At 44.7% G+C, this 20,895-nt stretch overlaps 1 pseudogene; it reads right to left on the bottom strand.

The window, feature by feature from the left end:
* Positions 1-136: 136 nt before the first annotated feature.
* On the bottom strand, positions 137-19,987 carry LOC101110603 (elongation factor 2-like; annotated as a pseudogene).
* Positions 19,988-20,895: the final 908 nt, after the last annotated feature.

The following is a 20,895-nucleotide window of genomic DNA, read 5'->3' as shown; positions in this document are numbered from 1 at the left end:
CCCGGAAGTGCTGCGGCCGCTGGCGCTGCCGGAGGAAAGGGGAGGATCCCTGCACGCCGACCGCGCCCCGCCCCGCTTGCTGGAGCCCCGCCCAGCCAGAGCCCCGCCCCCGCAGGAGCTCCTCCCAGCGCCGCGCCTAACCGGCCGCGCCCATCCTCCTGGTCCACCCCGAACCGGGCAAGGCCGGGCGCCGGTCCTTCCGGCCCTTCTGAGCGGGCGACGCCGGCGACCGAGAGACGCTAGGGGAGGGGAGGGGCCGGGTGGCTCCGTCGCCGCGACGCGCGCTGGGCCGCGTCCTTCCGCTCTGCGGCGGGGACGCGGGGTACGTGGTGGAAGGCGGAGATCGCTTTCGGCGCTGGGCCTGCCCTGGGCTCGTGACCAGGGGTTTGAAAATGATGGAGCCGCTGGGACGGCGGGCGGGGGGGAGGGGTTTGAGGGCGAGGGTATTTCTGCACTGGGGGGCGGGGTTTTGACAGTGAAAATAATGGAAGTGTAAATTTGAAACCCTAAATCAGGGAATGTGAGGGGAACCTTGGTGTACCCCTACGGTGGAATACTGCGTTGTCTTAATTAAAAGGAAGAAAAAGCCTGTCTTCTGCCAAGTGAAAATAAGGCACAGGACTCAGTCTATAAATATATACTTATGCAATGGCACCCCACTCCAGTACTCTTGCCTGGAAAATCCTATGGACGGAGGAGCCTGGCGAGCTGCAGTCCATGGGGTCGCTGAGAGTCGGGTACGACTGGGCGACTTCACTTTCCCTTTTCACTTTCATTCATTGGAGAAGGAAATGGCAACCCACTCCAGTATTCTTGCCTGGAGAATCCCAGGGAAGGAGGAGCCTGGTAGGCTGCCATCTATGGGGTAGCACAGAGTCGGACACCACTGAAGCGATTTAGCAGCAGCAGCATGCTATATGTATTTATAGATACAGCTATTATATGTAATAAGTGATATATATATTTGTATATAAGCTGTATTGTTATGCAAATATAACTTTATTTTTACTATTGTGTAGAAAAATGACAGGAATACACTTAAATACCCTTATGTACATAGTCTGAAAGGACACAACTGGGACCAAGGGTCGGAGGGAGTATAGTTGGGGGGAGATCCGATCCCTGGGTCGGGAAGTTCCCTTGGAAAAGGAAATGGCAACCCACTCCAGTGTTCTTGCCTGGAGAATCCCATGGATGGAGGAGCCTGGCCGGCTACAGTCCATGGGGTCGCAGAGCCGGACATGACTAAGTGAGCTCACTTCTACTTTTCACTGAGTTTTTCGAGTGCAGTTTGGATTTTCAGTGCTCATGAATTACCTATTGAAAAATGCACTCAAAAGAACACAATGACTTCTTGATTCATTCAACTAACACCAAGTACATACTATATTTCCTGCACTGCTAGGCATTGGAACTAAAAGCAGAGTCTGTTCTAAAAGAGCACAGATTTTGGAAGAGGAGATGGAGAATAGGATAGTGTCAGAATAGGTTATCGAAAGTATATCATCTCTGAACTAGACATATGAAGGATGAGTAAGAGTTTGTCAAAAGGACAAAAGGTCTGGAAGGGAACTGAAATTTAGGCGCAAGAAACAATGTGCAGAGGTCCTGAATCTGTTGAGGGAATTCAAAGTTGCCTAAGGGAGCTCATTTGCTAACCCATGGCTTCTGCCCTTGGCAGTGGAAGGAGAGTTGTTGTTAGGGCAGAAGTGACTGGGAGACAGTGGCCCTGGTTCCTGTTGCCTAATACTTTCCTCTCCCTTTTGAAATCTGTCATTCTACTGCCACCTTCATGTGGGGCTGGCAGTGGTTCACTGGTATGTGGTTGAATGGCCTTTCCAAACATCAGCTCAGAGGGATTTTTCTTCAGTGTTTGGAAGTGGTTTTCAGAGATAGCACTCAAAAATTTGACATGAAAAATTACCAGGCATTTCATAACCTGGTTCACTTATCTTTGGTTTGGGAGGTGGAAGAGACGGTCTCTGCTCGAGTCCTCTGGAATTTCAAAGGTCATTTTGTCCCTCCTGTCTGAGTGCCTTCACTCAAATCTTTCCTGACAACAGACACTTAGAAAGTCCCCGCCTTCCAGAAGAGACTCAGTTCCCTGCTGTTCCCAAAAGTATGTTCTTTATCCATAGTCTGCACAAGACCACTCTGTGAGGATGTTACCCAAAGGTCTAGCGTCCTTACAACCAAAAGCATTCCCATGCAGTTACAGGAAGTGAGCAATGGGAAAAGTCACTGGTGTCAGGTCATGCGGGGGCTACCAGGGGTTGGTAGCCGGGTAGTTGGCATGCGGCAGTTTACTCAGTGAACACAAGGGGAACTGGGGAAAGAAAGGTCAGAATTGCATATGTAAAAAAAATTATAGAAAGGGTATGTATGGAGCTATAGAGGCAATGAAGTGTAAAGAGGATTCAGGAAACCTGCCTTTGACCCTGGCCCTACCACAAACAGATAGAATGATTGTGGCAAATCTTTTGGCTTCCTAGAGAGTTTTGATGCACTCATCAATGAAGTGATCAAGTTACCTGAAAGGTCTATTCCAAGTCTGAAGTCCTTCAGTTTTATGTCTGTCCATCTCCAGATCTAAGGCACCTGTAAAGAGGTCGTAATCCTCTCATGAAGATGTCGTGGCCACAGGAATCAAGTGTTTGTTGTTCTTCCACAGAACTGAGAGGCATCAGTTACTGGTCCGCAGGAATTGTAACAATCAGTGGCATTGAAAACACAAGGACTAGATTTTCCAAGTCCCTCCCTGAGCCTCGGTTTTCTTTTCTGGACAATGTAAAGAATAATTGCCTCAAAATTATTGCCTTTCCAGTTTTGGATCAAATGAGATAATGTATATGAAGGTATTTTGTAAATTCTGAAAAATGTATACTTAATATGAGAAACCCTTCAGTTCAGTTCAGTTCAGTCTCAGTCATGTCTGACTCTTTGCGATGCCATGAATCGCAGCACGCCAGGCCTCCCTGTCCATCACCAACCCCCAGAGTTCACTCAAACTCACGTCTATCGAGTCAGTGATGCCATCCAGCCATCTCATCCTCCTGTCCCCAATCCCTCCCAGCATCAGAATCTTTTCCAATGAGTCAACTCTTCGCATGAGGTAGCCAAAGTACTGGAGAAACCCTTAGTGCTGCATAATTTTTAAAAATTACCTTGAGGAAGTAGAGGCCTTATCAGTATATAAATTCATGTTATAAAATCAGCTCCACTCCTGTCTCTCTAGTTTATGTCTCTACGTTTATTTTCTTCTATGTGTAATTCATATTTTATTTTATTTTCTCTAAGCCTATATGCTATCTTGAATTCTCTTTTAAATAATACAGAGTATAAATAAAAACCACACAAACTTCATCTCAAATATTTTATTTAGCCCCCAAAATCCAAAGACATTTTTCAAGAAAAATTTCTTAGCAAAAATGATAGAAATAAACCGTTCTTCCCTTAATTCATAGGATACTTCCTAGGATTTTCCATTCAGTTTATTTTCAGCTATTTCACTCCCCTGAGGATGAATTCTGATAATCTCATCTCTCAGTCTTACCTCACATGTGATCTGAAGATCATGACTATGAAATTTAAAGATAGTCTACATTCTCCAAGGTCTCCTTGTTCAAATTTTCCACAACATTTTTAAGTAGAGCATTACATTAGAATTTTGAATTTGCTCTTCCCAATCAAACTTTTCATGTGTTTAAACTTTCTCTGGTTTTGATGGCTCTCAGACTGTGGGAAGAGAGGTAGGGGGGAATAGGATAGGAGAAGAGTGGTTTGGAGTACTGTCATCATAGGGTCTTACTTTGGTTTCCATGGTTTCCTTGGCTAGCCCTTGATGCGCTCTGGGAGCCGTGTGATCCTTGTGAAATGGTATGCACAATGCTGTGTGTATTTGCATATATGTAATATTATGGGAGAGATCCCTGCATGAGTCCATGACCCAGAAATAATTAAGAACCACGGTGAAATGCTTTCAGCCATTTCTAAACACCACGCCAGAACTAATTTTCCTGCAAATACTAATAAGCTCAGTACCAGTTTTGGAGGAAGAAAGAGGTTCAAATCCTGAATTTATCTCCTATCAGTTGAGTGATATTGGATAAATTACTAAACTCTCTAAGCCTTAGATTCCTCATGAGATGACGCAAGTGCAATGTCTAGCAAAGTGTCAAGATCGAAGGAGACGCTAACTCAACACTGAAGTCATTTCTGCCTTCCCTTCATCCTCTGCCTGTCCTTTACCTCCAACTCATCACTAAGAACTGTAGGAGTTAAATAAACCCAACTAAGACACTGCCTGGAGGAAGATTAGAGTCTCTTTGTGCTAAGTCTTGGGTAGTTTTGGCTTGATGAAGGCTAACGGGAGAGGTACAGTGTTATCTTAGAAGACAGAATTTTGTTCTGGGAAATAAGGGTAGATTTTACAGGAGAGCCATCTAAACTGAGCCTCAAAGGACATTATCTTTCATGGTTACTGCTTTAAACCTAATCATTCCAAATGCTTCAACAGCCCTCTCCACTGTACTTCATTCACCTTACCCATCGCATCAGCCATTTTTATTCTTGCTGGGTAACACATTTAGTACTCCCTATCTTACTTTTGTACTTGTGACCTATTTGTGACCACTTGTCAAAGCCAAAGATGACCGTTTTCTCTCTTCCATTCCATTCTGCTCCTTCTTTAAAGGTTTACTTGAAGAGACAAAATGGAATGATCGCAAATTCACATCCTTAATCAAAGTGTGTGCAAGTGAGTGAAGAAACTTTCTTTTATATGTTGTTCAGTTGCTCAGCCGTATCTGACTCGGCGACCCCGTGTACTGCAGCATGCCCAGCTTCCCTGTCCTTCACCATCTCCCGGAGCTTGCTCAAACTTTGTTTGTAGGTTAGTTTTTTTAATCAGTGGACTTAACATTAATGATAGAACGGGATCTATGTAGGTGCGTGAATGAGAGAAACAGTGAATATTAGAATAATAATAAGCTCATAATAAGCTCAACCAAAATTGTGTTCTTAAATTACCCACTTTTCTAAGTCCTTAACAGTGGCCTGGGGAAAGGCCCTATATTAGATTCCAGGAGGTCTAAATTATAGTCTTTCTTGCCACCAACAAGCTGACCCTGAGAATTTTTGTCATATACTCAATAGAAATAATAATTCCAGCTGCTAATAGAATTGCTGGGAGGTAGATGTGAGGGAACTCTGAAAAGTATGTTATTCCTGGTAGAAAGTCTATGTACCAAATCTCAGTTGAATGATTTTCTGCAAATGTATCTAAGTACATTAGAAGACTGACCCTTACAGAACCGCATTAATGTCAGCGGTATTTTACTCTCTGCATTGGTGGGTTTTGTCAGCAGAGACTAGACCATGCAATTACTTCAAACCCTTCCCTCCACTTATCCTTGCTATGTTCTATGTCCTGTGTTTATTAGTAGGGACCCTTATTTTGGAAAAGTCAGGATCATTATAAGAATGAGGAAACATGAGACATATACCTCATGTAGTGCGAAGAGAGAACCAATTATCACTCCCATGAGTACTTCAATTTATTTTAATCATTACCCATAAAGGTCTTTAAATTTTGATAAAGGGAAAACCATTTCTCTCCATTTTTGAGGACATGATAAGCTAGCTATGTCCCAATGGGAGATGTGGACACAGAAAACCTTCTGTCCCTGATATCTTTTGTTAGAGATGGGTGCCAGGAACTATGAGATCACATGTCAACCTTCTTCCACTTCCCCTTCCTCCTGTATCAGGAAGATCCCCTGGAGAAAGGAATGACAACCCACTCCAGTATTTTGCCTGGAGAATTCCATGGACTGAGGAGCCTGGCATGCTGCAGTCCTTGGGGTCTCAAAGAGTCGGACATGACTGAGTGACTAACACTGTCCTCCTCTGTACCCTTTATCTCTGCATCTAGCGATCTCATTATCAGAATATTCAACACATGGAGTGAGAGAGGAAAACGATATCAAAGAGTCACATTTTCACTTCTAAAATGGAGAAAATAGAAGTCTATTTCTTCCAGCTTTTTGATTTAAAAAAGTTACTAAAAGAATAAATCTTTTCTTCCAAAATTGAGATTGCCTCTAAAGACTCACGTTTAAAAATCTGCAAGGTTAATTTAGACTTGCCTAAGAATCATTGCTGCACTTTTACTGTTTTAAATTTCTCAGTTTAAGGAATCTGGGGATCAATTCTCAACAATTTCTTCAAATAAATAGATTTTAAAAACTATGGTATAACCTTAAAACAGCAATAAACATTTATTCTCACACACAGTTTGCACATCAGAAATCTAGGAGCAGCTTAGCTCAGTGGCCCTGGCTTGGAGTTTTCTCACGGGGTTTCAGTTAATCTCTCAGCCAGATCTGTAGCCTACAGACACCTGAAGGCTTGACTAGGGCTGGATGGTTTATTTCCAAGGTGGCTCATGCACATGACTGAGGCCCTAGTTCTTTACGATGTGGACCTCCCAGAGAACTGCTTACTATCTTTGTGACATGGAGGCTGATTTCTCCCAGTGGGAGGGAGGTGAGAGAGTGAGCAGGAAGCCAAAACCTCAGTATCTTTCATGACCTATCCTTGGAAATCACTTCTGCTGTATCCTAGTTGCTCAAATGAACAGCTGGACATTTGGGTCTGGAGCTTAGGGGAGTGGTCTGAGCTCCAGGCAGAAATACCATATAGCTGGTTATGGTTATTGGGGCCAAATGCTTTTTTCAAGTGTCTGGTAGAGACTTGTGGTTCTTTTAGTTTTGTTTTTAAACCTCTTAATGCATTTATTTTAAACTTTTTTTTGGACACTAAGTTTCCCTCTCAACAAAATGTATTGGTTGTCCCATCCCCTCCCCCATCCCCACCAGCCAGATCAGTCCCTGCTGTAAGGGCACTTCTGTTGCCCCTGAAATCTGGAAATAAATATCAAAAGAAATGGCATCAAGTCTTCATGTTGAGCGTTGGCATGAAGTGGGCCCCAGAAACCTGTCATGCAGAGTGTTACCAGGTCTGGACAGCCTCAAGGTGTCGTGGAGAATGTGGGGGCTTGTTGCTGTGGTTACCCGTCCCTGGGCGCGGGGGCTGCGCCGATGCCACCAGGTGGCTGGCTGCTTGGAGGCTGCCTGCAACCTGTCTGGGAAGTTGTCCAGGGCTGGGATGCCTTCCTTCAGGCATTTGTGCTTGCGTGTCTCCACCACCACTTGACTGGGCAGTTGGTGTTTTTGAAGGGGTCGCCAGGCAGGATCTGCCTGTGGTCGAACACACACTGGGGGAAGGCCTGGCCACCCGTGTTGGACCTCAGGTCAGTAGTAAAGCCAAAGGACTCATTGACAGGCAGGTAGGCCTTCCACTGCAAACATGGGGGTGCCAGCCAGCTGGGTCTCCTCGAAGACGTGGCCCCGCTTCCTGTTCAGGACACCATAGATACCACCAGCCACTTGTTTTGGACACTGTATCTCCACAAGGTAGATGGGCTCCTCGAGCCGGGGATGGGCGGTCAGCACACTGGCGTACAGGCAGCACCAGGCCATGGGGATGTTCTGGCCACCCCCACAGTGGATGGCATCAGTATGCAGTGTCAGATCGTGAACACCAAAGCACACGCCCCACATGTACTTCTCGCATAGCACCCCCTCCTTGGTGGCCCACTGGAAGCCAGCCACCACACTATCCTTGATTTCACTGAGGTATTGCATGCCCTTGGCGATGTCCGTGAGGATGCTGGTGCCCTTGCCGTCAGGGCCAAAGCACCAGATCTTGCGGGCCTTGGCCACATCCTACTCATAATTCTCGGCCAGGTAGTGGGCTCCCTGCTTGAGCTCCTGGCGGACAGACACCTTGCCCTTGTCGATGTCCTTGGCCAGGCCATTGGGGAAGGGCCATGCCTTCATGTAAAACCTATTGTGCTTGATGGGGGACTTGGACAGGCAGAGCATGTTCGACTGCTCGCTGACAGCCTTCTGGTATGAGACAACTGGGTCAGATTTCTCTTGATGGGGATGCAGACATGGTCCTCCACGTCCTTGAGGCATATCTCCAAGTGCAATTCCCCAGACTCCCATGATGATGTGCTCCCTGGACTCCTCGCTGGTACACTGCACCATGGGGTCCGACTTGGCCAGCTGCTTCAGGCCCTCCACCAGCTTGGGCAGGCTGGCTGGGTTCTTTGCCTCCACAATGACCCTGACCACAGGGCTCACACTGAACTTTATCACCCATGTGTTGTGGCTATGCTCAAAGGTGGTGATGGTGTCGGTCTCCACCAGGAACTGGTCCATGCCCACCAGGCCCATGATGTTGCCACAAGACACATCCTCGATGGGCTCCACATAACAGCCCATCATCAGGATTGTCCTCTGGATTGGCTTCAGGTACAGGTCCTCCTTCTCCCCGGAGTTGGGCCCCATGATGCAGACCATCAGGCCAGTGTACACTACCTCTGAGAAGACCTGGCCAAAGGCATAGAACCGACCTTTGTCAGAGGTTGGCACCATTTTGGAAGTGTACATCATGAGAGGGCCTTTGGAATCACAGCTTTTATTGCCCATGGCTGCCTCATCGCCTGGGGGCCCCTCATACAGGACCTCACAATGGTACTTCTGGACCGTCACAGGGGAGGGCAGATGGATGGTGATCATCTGTAGCAGGGTGTCCCCAGCAGGCAGCCAGCAGTGCATCACAGCCTTCAGAAGTGATTTGCCCTCATTATCCTTATCTTTGCTGTCCAACTTGATGTCTAGGTTTTCCAGTTAGTTTTGCTATCTCCTCAAGTTCGTGATTGCATCAGGCACCTTGAAGATGGGGTCCAGGATGAGCTGGCAGAACATTGGCGGCAGCTTCTTATCATTGAGCTGTTGGCTGACTTGCTGAACTTGCTGGTGGGTGGATCAAAGTACCAGTCTCCCCACAGCTTTTTCATTATGTCCTCCACCTTCTTGGCCCGCTCAGCAGGCCCCAGCTGGCCTTCACCTTTGGCAACAAACTTGGCCACATACAACTCTGCAAACTACTTCAGGGTAAAGGCCCAACTGTGGAGGCCAGACCCGAAGCCAACAGTACTGAGGACAGGGTTGGTTATGATATTGCCCATGGGGCCACTCTCGCCCTTGCCATAGGTGGAGATGATGACGTTGATGTTCTCCACAATGTGCTGGAAGGGCTTGTAGAGCTCCTTGGGCTCCTGCTGCAGTTCGAGCAGGGCCCAGTCCATCTTGTTCATCATTAGCACCAGCTTGATGCCCTCGGCGACAGCCTGGCACAGAACCGTCTCTGTCTGCACACACATGCCCGAGACACAGTCTACCATCACCAAGGTGCTGTCGGTGACACGGAGCGCAGCTGTCACCTCTGAGGAGAAGTCCACATGCCCAGGGGAGTTGATGAGGTTGATGAGGAAGCCAGAGCCATCCCTGTTCTGCTTGATGAAATTCAAGTTGTTCTCTGAAGGCTTGTAGAAAAGGGAGATGGCCATTGACTTGCTGATGGAACACTCCTGCTCATCCTTCCGGGTGTTCCTGAAGCAGGTCTCCCCAGACCGGGCAGAGACAATGATACCCGCCTTGCACATCAGGAAGTCCATCAGAGTAGACTTGGCATGATCCACGTGGGTGATGACACCCGTGTTCCTGATGTTGGCTTTCTTGTCCATAATGGCCCGGATCTGGTTTACTGTGAAGTTCACCACGGTGGTGGATGGTGGTGGTTTCTCCCAGGCAGATCCAAGTTAGCTAGTTCTTGCCGAGGATGGTGATGATGATGTTGGAAGAGAACCAGATCTTCTATTATATGTTAACTATATGTATGTTCTGTGTATCTATTAAGTATCTGACAATTATTGTTAAACTTCACATACATTTAATACAATTGAAAATGTGTAACAAACCACCCAAATCATCTAATCTTAACAAACCTGGAAGCCTTTAATTTACGTATTTTTATTTTTTGCATTTTACCCTGAGAGTTTTATTTTAAATTGGAGTATAATTGACTTTCAATGTTGTGTTGTTTCTTGGTGTGCTGCAAAGTGGTTCAGTTATACATGCATATGTTCTTTTTCAGATTCTTTTTCCCTACAAGTTGTTACAAATATTAATATAGTTCCCTGTTCTGTATAGTTCCTTGTTGGTTATCTGTTTTACACATAGTAGTATGTATATATTAATCCCACTGATAGTATTTTTTTATTTAAATACTTATTTAAAGAAAAACAATAATAATCAGAAATGAAAAAAAATGTGAGAAAGTGAGAATTCTTTTGTAAAACTTGAAAGGGCAAATTGAGTTTTACAAAGATGGTGAAATGAGTATCAAAATGCTTTAATACATACAAACTCTTTAACCTAAATTTCCAAGTTCTGATACTATAGCTAAAAAAATACAAAATAAATATACAGAGAAAAAAATTTTTTTGATGGAAAAAGGGACTGAGGCTTAAAGAGATTAAGTAATTTCTCATATCATGATAGCTAGTAAGTGACAGTGCTAGGGGAAGCTGGTTGTGTGGGTCTAATGAGAGTTCTGACCTCCGCATACAAATTTAGAAGTCATTAGCATATAACACGTAAGAAAAACATATTTGTCCTCCACAAGGAATTGATGAAAGCTTTATGTTCATGAAAAAGGGTTATATTCACTGTCCCAAGAGAACTCACAGGATGGTATATATAGTAAATCAGGCTTAGAAACCTGATTTCTCTGCACATCAAGAGTGAATCCATCTTTCAGAAATGGCTCACTTTAACCTAGTTTATGAATCTGATTTTTAAAAGTAGAATGTCAATTGCAATGAGAAATCACTCTCCCGGAGATGGGAATACATAAAATTAATGCCACTAATTTTTTCTTATCCTAGACAAAGAGTAAAATGTATGGAAATATTTGATGACTTTAAGCAGAGGGAACATGAAACATTCATCTTATGTTTGGGATGGCCTTTCTGGGGACAAGAATCTGTGACTCCTAGTGCCTTTCATTCTCTCACTCATTTCTTCAGCCCGACTATACCCTGATGTCTCATTCTGATCTGAAAGCTGTATCCATTTGGCCTCCAAAAGCATTTGTAAACCTGGTCCAATGCCCTTATGCCTGGGCTCTCAGTCTCTTAGTTGTGTCCAACTCTTTTCAACCCTAATGGCCTTACTCAAGTACCAAATACTTGGATGAGTCAAAAACTCCCCTAAGTAACGTTTCAGTGAAAGTGAAAGTATAGTTGCTCAGTCGAGTCTGACTCTTTGCCACCCCATGGACTGTAGCCCACCAAGCTCCTCTGTCCATGGAATTCTCCAGGTGAGAATACTGGAGTGGGTTGCCATTCCCTTCTGCAGGGGATCTTCCCAACCGAGGGATCAAACCCAGGTCTCCTGCACCAAAGGTAGATTCTTTACCTTCTGAGCCACCAGGAAATCTATAATATTTCAATAGAGAATATCAATTTTTATCTCCAAGATTTTCATTTTTTGAGTCTCTAAGACTGACTAATCCTCCTTCTGAAGGACTTAGCTGATTCAATCAAATTACCATCAAGTTCTGTCCCCAGGATTCAACCTGTATTTTTAAGTCTCTCCTGTAACTTCATTTTGCAGTATATTAAGCCCCCAACTCATTAATTACCTGCCATCTGACCTACCAAAGACATCGATCCCATCTGTACTTGAGTTCCTTAGTCTGTAGAATGGGAAAAAGATCCCATCTGTACTTGAGTTCCTTAGTCTGTAGAATGGGAAAAATAGCATCAGAATCATAGGATGACCGTGCAGCACCTTGGGCATGTGAAGCTATCTGTGTGTTATCACTACGTGGTTGTCATCATTGTTAACATGTTGAATTGTTAACATTAATTCTCAGGGCACAAACTTACACCTAAGTTCTTAGGTGAATGCTTGCTGTAAAACCCAATGGTTGTAATGTCTGTCATATGTAGTTCTGATGCTAAGAAAAAAATGGTACAGTGGGCTCTGTAACTTGAGCATCGAAACTGAACTGAAAAGCAGTAATCAGAAAGATTTTTAAAATTAGGAAACATGGTGTTTTGGTGTTTTCATTTTTCTTTTAGCAGTAGATCCCATTAGTATTCAAGTAAAGTTCATGGATAACTGCTCAGAATAATGCTTTAAAAGGTATAAAAAATAAGGATTATAGGAAAAAAATTACATTAGAATTGTATTAAAATATTCCCCAAATAAATTCCTGTTAGAGTAATATGTGCACTTCTTTATAAATATATTAAAAACCAAGATCTAAGAAGAGATCTAATAATGACCATAACTTAGCAGCTGGGATGTGTGTAAATGATACGAGATATTCGTATTGATTGTACTGTTGGTGACAATATCCATATTCCTGTTAGTGACAAAGCCATAGATACTGCTAATATACCATAGTGTTGGCAACAATCATAACTGAATAAAATGTTGAATTTCAACTAGAGTTAATACAAATAAAGATCCCCTCATCCGAGGGGCATGTTCTTTACAGAGAGACAGCAGGACCTAAGAGCCTAAGAAAGATATTATATCAGGTAGGTTACTTGCTGTGGTAAACAACAGAAAATCAACATTTTGAGATTTATTATTGATGTAAGGAATACAGGTGATTTATAGCCCTCGCTCAACAGAAAAACTCCAGAGAGGAGCAAAAAGTTTTACAAGAAAATTTCCAGGGTAAAAAAAATCTATTTCTTCCAGATGTACTCTCTCCAGAGAACTCCCTAGCAGACCTCCGTTTACACTTCATTGACCCAAACTGCATACTTATTCCTGGACCATGTCCTGTGGCAGAGAAATTCCATTCCATTGGCTTACCAACCACTGGGTGAGTTCCTGAACAGTCATTCACAGGAAGCACCGTGCTCCCTCTGGACCAGTTGCTCAAGCAGAGCTTTAGCATTCAAGTGTGTGTTGGGCATTTTAGGTTGCTAGAACAACTACAAGAGGAAGTTAGGGGTGCAGAACACCCCAAGATGCCTGAGACAGTTCTGCAAAGAGTTGCCCAGCCCCAAATAGCATTGTGCCTGGTGCTAAGAAATACTGCTGTAGATACCACCCTTGAACGTCACTGGCATCTTATAGAGCTGGGGTATAATAAGAAATACTTTTGGTTTGTCTCCATTCATGGCACATAGCTCCTAAAACCCTTGGAATTTCCCGAGTGATCAGAGAGTCCTTTGTTATTCATGTGTGTGTGTGTGTGTGTGTGTTTTGTGTGTGTGTGTGTGCGTGTGTGTGTGTGTGTGTGCTTGCTTAGTCACGCACACACTCTTTGCCACCCCATGCGACTCTTTGCTACCCCATGGACTGTAGACTGCCAGGCTCCTTTGTCCATGGGGATTCTCCAGGCAAGAATACCGGAGTGGGTTGCCATGCCCTCCTCCAGGGGATCTTCCCAACCCAAGGATTGAACCCAGGTCTCCCACATTGCAGGCAGATTCTTTACTGTCAGAGCCACCAGGGAAGCCATTGTTATCCATAAAGAACTTCTTTTTTGATCACCTGGGATTTTAAGCTAATGCGATGACTTAAAGCTGTGTCCCTGCATAGCCTCAGGATTGGGATGGTCACCAGAAAGACTGAGTGATTAAAATGGTTGGAACTTTCAGGCCCACCCACAAACCTCTAGGAAAGGGAGAGGGTGCTGCAGATTGAGCTCTATGTAAATTTTTGTTGTTGTTGTTTTTAATTTTCTTTGGAATAGAAATTGCTTTACAAAGTTATATTAGTTTCTGCCGTGCAGCAAAGTGAATCAGCTGTATGCATACAGGTATGTGAGCATGTGCTCAGTCCTCAGTCTTTGCAACCCATGGACTGTAGCTCCCCCATGGGATTTCCTAGGCAAGAATACTGGAGTGGGTTGCCATTTCCTGCTCCAGGGGATCTTCCCAGCCCAGGGATTGAACCCATATCTCTTGCATTTCCTGCATTGGCAGGTACATTCTTTACCAATGTGCCACCTGGGAAGCTAGGCCACCACAGAGCATTGAGTAGAGATCACTGTGCTATATAGTAGACTCTCATTAGTCATCTATTTTATACATGAAGTGAAGTGAAGTGACAGTTGCTCAGTTGTGTCTGACTCTTTGTGACTCCATGGACTATACAGTGCATGGAATTCTCCAGGCCAGAATACTGGAGTGGGTAGCCTTTCTCTTCTCCAGGGGATCTTCCCAACCCGAGGATCAAACCCAGGTCTCCTGCATTGCAGGCAGATTCTTTACCAGCTGAGCCACCAGGGAAGATTTTTATATATCGTAGTAGTAGTATATATATATGTCAATCCCAATCTTTTGAACAATGAGACATTGATGAGCTTCTGGGTTGGTGAACACATGGAGATGCTGGGAGGGTAGGGGATGGGGAGAGTGCCCCTTTTTCATCTGGGTGTTCCTGAGTAGTATCCTTTTTTTTTTTTAAAGTAGTATCCTTTTATAAAAGCCAGGTAAATGTTAAGCAAATGTTTCTCTGAACTTTGTGAGTCATTCTAAAAATTATCAGACCCAAGGACCTCTTGGCTTTCTGGGAACTCATTTATTACTCGTGGGTCAGCAGGAGGCCCCTGGACTTGAGATTGGCAGTAATTCAAGTTGGGGAATCTGGTGGGACTGAGCTGTTAACCTTGGGATGTAATGGTTTCTCCAAGTTCAGTTCAGTTCAGTCGCTCAGTCATGTCCAATTCTTTTCGACCCCATAGACTACAAAATGCCAGGCTTGCCTGTCCATCAAGTAGAGAGGATCAGAAGTGTAAGTGTTACCCCTCAGCCTTGTCTGACTCTTTGTGACCCCATGGGCTGTAACCTGCCAGGCTTTTCTGTCCATGGAATTTTCCAGTCAAGATAGAGTCAGAATTGAATTAAATTTGTAGAACATCCAGTTGATTATCCACTGCACCTTGTAGAATTGCTCGGAGGTGATGGAGAACACTTTCGGGGGGTGAGATGGATATCTGAGCAAAAGTGTGGAAAGAATGGTAAATGGGTTTGGGGAAGACAACCGGCTACAGCTGCTACAGATATTATAGATTTCAGAAGCAGAGAGCCTGGGGTTTAAATCCTGGTTCTTCCTTTCTAGTGCTGTGTGATCTTAAGCAAGTTAGTTAATGTTTAAAAGCCTTATTTTCTTTAATAAGTAAAAATGGAATAATAAAACCCACCTCTGAGATTTCTGAGAGGATTGATTAGGGAATGTATGCAAGTCTGTCAAACGTCCTGGTCCCTGGAAGGGATGCCGTAGAGTGTCAGCTTCCTTTCTTCCTGCTCTTATATGCCTGCATTTCCAGGATCTGATAGGATCCAAAGGGATCAGTACCTTGCTGTTTCCAGCAAATGTTTTTGAGGTGCTAAGATCTTCTAATGACAGCACCAGCCGTCTTTAAACCATTAGATTAGGAACATTACAGATGGTCCCAGCACAATGTGTTCAGTGTCACAGATGGCTCATAACAGCAAGTCAGTAGTAATAAGCAAGAAGACACGTATCAGTTTTAGCTCTGGGCTTTCAACCACTTCTTAAATGTGCTAGTACTGTATAAAATAAATAAAATACATATGTACACGTATGTTTGACTTTCTGTATACTTCATTTTAAATTATTTTATTATTATTATTTTTTGGCCAGGCTATGTGGCTTGCGGGATCTTAGTTCTCCAAGCAGGGGTTGAAGCCAGGCCACAGCAGTGAAAGTCCTGAGTATAACTACTGGAACACCAAGGAATTCCCTCTATATGTTTCATAATCAGGTGAAGATGCATAGGAAAATGAGCTCAGTTCCATTTTATTTTTAGTTGGAGGATAATTGCTTTACAATGTTACGCTGGTTTCTGCTGTACAACAACATGAATCAGCTGTAAGTATACATATATCCCCTCCCTCTTGAGCATTCTAGTTTTGAAGGCATCTTCTTTCCTTCAAACAGAGGTCTTTGTGCACCCTGCATCCTGCCCTCCTTGTCTGGAAGAGAACTCTTATTTTTCTTTCAGAGTCCACGTGAATGATCAATTCCTCTGGAAAGTCCTTCCGATTTTCCAGACTAGGTAGGAGCTCCTGGTTTTGTTCTCATAGCCTCGCATTTTTTGTTGTCTACTGATGTATTACAAACCACAACTACATTCAGTGGATTAAATACTCACAGGCTATGATTTCCCATGATTCTTTGGGTTGATCCGGTGGTTCTTCTGCTTTGTGACACTTTGACTGTAGTGCAGAGATAGCTGGAAGGTCCCGAGGCCGGCCTATCACACTGGACTCCAGCTGGGAGCTCAGTTGGAGTTGCTGATCAGGGCCCTTGGTGATCCTCCATAGGGACCATCCATTTCCAGAATGGCAAGTGGATTCTAAGAAAGTGCATTCAAAGAGGCCCAGTCTCATTGAGCAAGTACTCATCAAACCCCTGCTGGTTCCATATATATAATGTCCCAACAGTCACAGTTAATTATGTGGCCAGACCAACGTCAACATGGAAGAAGACTGCACAAGGTTTGGTTCACTGGGGGCCAAAGTCTGCCACATCCAGTGAAACTTTCCTTCGTAGGACTCATCATTGTCTGCAATCATGTGTATATGTATATGCCAGTTATTGTGGAACAGAACCTTAAATGCAGTTGAAATGATTTGCTGAGGCCCATGCATGCATGGATGCTCAGTCACTTTCGTCATGTCCCACTCTTTTTGACTCTATGGCCTAGCCTACCAGGCTCCTCTGTCCGTGGGACTCTCCAGGCAAGCATACTGGAGTGGGTTGCCATTTGCTCCTCCAGGGGATCTTCCAGATCCAGGGATCGAACTCATGTCTGCTGTGTTTCATGCACTGTAGGCAGATTCTTTATAGCTGAGCCACCAGGGAAGCCCTGCAGAAGTCCAAGTGACTGAGAAACTAACAGGAGGTGCCACAGTGCAGGTCTTACAAAAGGGACTGGTCCTGTCCACTGTTAGCTGATCACCTACCACCACACTATTTCGAGGATAATCATAGGTATTCTGTGTTCCCTCTCATCTCAAGCCACGGGAGGATTTCAAAATTTATTTGGAGACCTTAACGTGTGATCCTTGAATTTTGATGCACCATTCCTGTGAGCATCCCAGTGCTTGCAAGCACCAGGATTGTTTGTGGGCGTCAGACTCTACAAGGGGATTGGCTCAGGATTGTCTTGCCAGGCAGCCCCTCTGAATAAAGGAATCTGTACATGTCCTTGACAGACACCCAATGCTGTTTTTTACCAAAAGACATTAGCTGCATTTATCAAGGGCCTCTCTTTCCAGGATATCACATACATTTTTTCCTAATGTGTAGGACAACCCTGCAAGGTATGTAGATTTTATTCATGTTTTACAGATGAGAAAGCAAATTGAGATTGAAATACATGCCACCATCATATAGCTGATAAATACCAGAGCTGTGTTTCGCCCCTAGGTCTGTCTGTCTTCAAAATTCCAGTCCTTTCACCAGCGCCCCACTGTCACAGTTCAGGCAGACACAGAGAAGACAGCCCATGTGCAGCAATGAAGACCCAGTGTGCTGGGTCTTCCCCAGTTGTGGTGAGGAGGGGCTACTCTCTAGGTGTGGTGCATGGGCTTCTCATTGCGATGGCTTCTCTTGTTGCAGAGCATGGGCTTTACGTGTGTGGGCTCAGTAGTTGCAGCTTCCGGGCTTAGTTGCCCTGAGGCAGGTGGGATCTTCCCAGACCAGGGACCAGACCTGTGTCCCCTGCATTGGCAGGCTGATTCTTCACCACTGGGTCATCAGGAAGGTCTGACGCATGTCTTCAAAGGCTGACATGGAGAACAAGTTCGGGGTATATTTGCTAGGGATCAGTGCCTATAAAAAGAAGGGGGTGGAAGCAGCGTTGGGCAGATGGAGAAGCTGCAGTGCAGGCATCAGGAACCATGTAGCAGCTCTGGGACATGTAGTGTCCACTGTGCGTCATCCTTCTGGATGGAAGACTGGACCTGATACCTCTGCCTTATGCAGGCACAGGATGCACGTTGCCCCCATGTAATAGTTAATTTTGTCAACTTGATGGGGACATGGGGAGCTCGCATACTTGGCTAAATGTTATTTCAGGATGTGTCTGTGGGGGTGTTTCTGGATGACATTAGCGTTTGAACTGGTAGAGTAAGTAAGGCAGATTGCCTTCCCCATGTGGGTGGGCATCGTCCCCTCAGCTGAGGACCCAAATAGAGCAAAGGTGTGGGGGAGGGGTGGATTTGAGGTCTCTGCTGGTGGTGAAGCTGGGATGTTGGTCTTGTGTACTTGGACTGGGACTTAGATCATCACTTCCTCTGGTTCCCAGGCCTTGTGATTTGGACTGGAATTGACACCACTGTTTTTCCTGCTTGCAGATGGCAGATCATGGGGTTCTCATCATGTGAGCCAATATCTTGTAATAAGCCAGTCTCTCGCTGTGTAATTTCAGTCTTTTTCAGGGCTTTCCTGGTGGCTCAGTGGTAAAGAATCTGCCTGCCAATGCAGGAGATGCGGGTTTGATCCCTGGTCTGGAAAGATCCCCTGAAGAAGGAAATGGCAACCCACTCTAGTATTCTTCCCTGGAGAATCCCCACGGACAGAGGAGGGTCCCAAAAGAGTCAGACACAACTTAGCAACTGAACAACAATCTTTTTCTATCTCTATATCCTATTGACTCTGTTTCTCTAGAGAATTCTAATACACCCAGGAAACATCTGTCCTCAGGCAGGGTTCTCTCTGCAGCTGAGACCAGCCCCAAAGTGGCCAACAAGTGGTGTTATCTCTATCTGCACACCCCGCAGCTGGCAGCTCGTCTTTCCTGCGCTTGGCAGCACATCTCCATGTCTACCACACATCTGAGCTATTTGTTTGTGGGATTTTTATTATTTGACTTAAAATTATACCTTATTAGTATTTATGTTTTAACAAAAGTTATCTTAACATTCATTTACTATTTTATCAGATTTGAGCATGTGATTTAAAATCTGACTGCTGGTTAAAATGATCACTTTCATGTTATGTATATTTTATAACAGTAAAATAATCTATGACTCCTACACATTACTTATATGAGAGTCTAAATTCCTTATCATGGTCCATGAAACCTATCAGAGTCAGTTCTGAAACTATATTTACAAGCTTCTACTGTTGATCAGTCTTGCCCCATTCTCAGCCTCCCATCCTGGACTGCTCCTGCTTCTGGACAATGCTTCAATGATACTCAACTTTTCACTGATCCCCAAACAGCCCATCTTCTTCATCTAATTACCGTTTTTGCACAGCCTAGATTATTTGCATTATGCTTCCTTGACTTCTCTGCCTGATGAAATCCTACTAATACCATTCAAGACAAAACATAAAGGGGGCTTCCCTGGTGGCTCAGAGGTAGAGAGTCTGCCTGCCAGTGCAGGAGACATGGATTTGATCCCTGGTCTGGGAAGATCCCACATGCTGATGGGCAACTAAGCCTGTGTGCCAAAACCAGTGAGCCCGGGAACTGCAGCTACTAAGCCCATACTCCCCAACTACTGAAGCCCGCACCCTGGAGCCCATGCTGTGCAACAAGAGAAGCCACCTCAATGAGAAGCCCATGCACCGCCGCTACAGAGAGGCTCACCACAGCTAGAGAAAAGCCTGCACAGCAGTGAAGACCCAGCACAGGCAAAAATAAAAATAAGTGAAATCACACTGATAAGCCAAAATATAAATGTTATTTTGATTCTTGGCAAATTTTCTATATCCTTGTGCTTTCCTGTTATGTAGTGTCTAAGTATTCTTGATTTACATATACATGCGTGGGTATGATTGTATTACATATACATGTCACATCATTGCATTGTGTCAGGATGATTTTGGCTGCAAGTAGCAGAAAAATAGAGAGGTTTTGCTTTTCTATTGGTTCCATTCTTTTAAACCAATGATTCTATTTAATGTAAACATTGGATATCTAGTGGCTACGTGACACAATTGGGCACCCTCCGTCTAAGGTCATCTTCAGTGAAATCTGGCAGACGTCGGTAAGGCACCATGTTCCATCCTGTGTAGCATTTGAAGAGCTGAGAAAGTCAAGATGAATGAAGCAGGGAGGAGTCCAGACAACCGAGCAGTGACCTGGGTGACAGAGATACAGGATTGTTGCCCTATGCAGTGAATTAATCGCTGCTTCTCATCTGAGAAGCAAGAGGGATCGGGGGAGGATTCCAGGTGGAAGGAACACAAGTGAGGCATGGAACAGGAGTTCAGGCTGCGGTTGGGGATGATGAAACCCTTGGCTAGAGCACAGAGCATATGCAGGTGGGCACCAAGCAAAACAACTCAACAGAAATCTGGGACGGCATCGTGGAAAGCATTGTTCAGAGAGAGCTGAGTCATCGAGGCTTTTGAACAGAAATGAGGCTTGCTCCCAGTCCTACTCCATGACTATCTCCTGGGGAGCATCATGTCAGCCCTTGACTGCATGGGCATCTTATTCCCATTCTTTCCTGACAGCAAAGGCTCCTTTTAAAATAAAAAACAAAACAAATAAACCAAAAAAGCCCTGTCCTTGAACTGAATCTCTTTCTAATAACTTTCTCCTAAACAACCAAGCCCATGAGAACAGGCTAGAATCTCTGTGTTGGAATCCCTTGCTTTTTTGTGTGTTTTTATTTCTGAGTGGGGGCCTCAGCTGGTGGCTTGGGGGTTCCCAGGTGGCCTGAGTGTTAAAGAACCTGCCTGACAATGCAGGAGATGTAAGAGACGTAGGTTCAGTCCCTGGGTCAGGACGATCCCTTGGAGGAGGGCATGGCAACCCACTCCAGTATTCCTGCCTGGAGAATCCCAAGGACAGAGAAGCCTGGCAGGCTACAGTCCACAGGGTCGCAAAGAGTTGGACACGACTAAAGTGACTTAGCATGCATACACTGTGGCTTGTGGAGGTTTTATTTGCCCACAAAAG

This window comes from Ovis aries, chromosome 9, assembly GCF_016772045.2.
Source record: "Ovis aries strain OAR_USU_Benz2616 breed Rambouillet chromosome 9, ARS-UI_Ramb_v3.0, whole genome shotgun sequence".
NCBI classification, from domain to species: Eukaryota; Metazoa; Chordata; class Mammalia; order Artiodactyla; family Bovidae; genus Ovis; species Ovis aries.
This window is presented reverse-complemented; position numbering and strand designations above follow the sequence as displayed.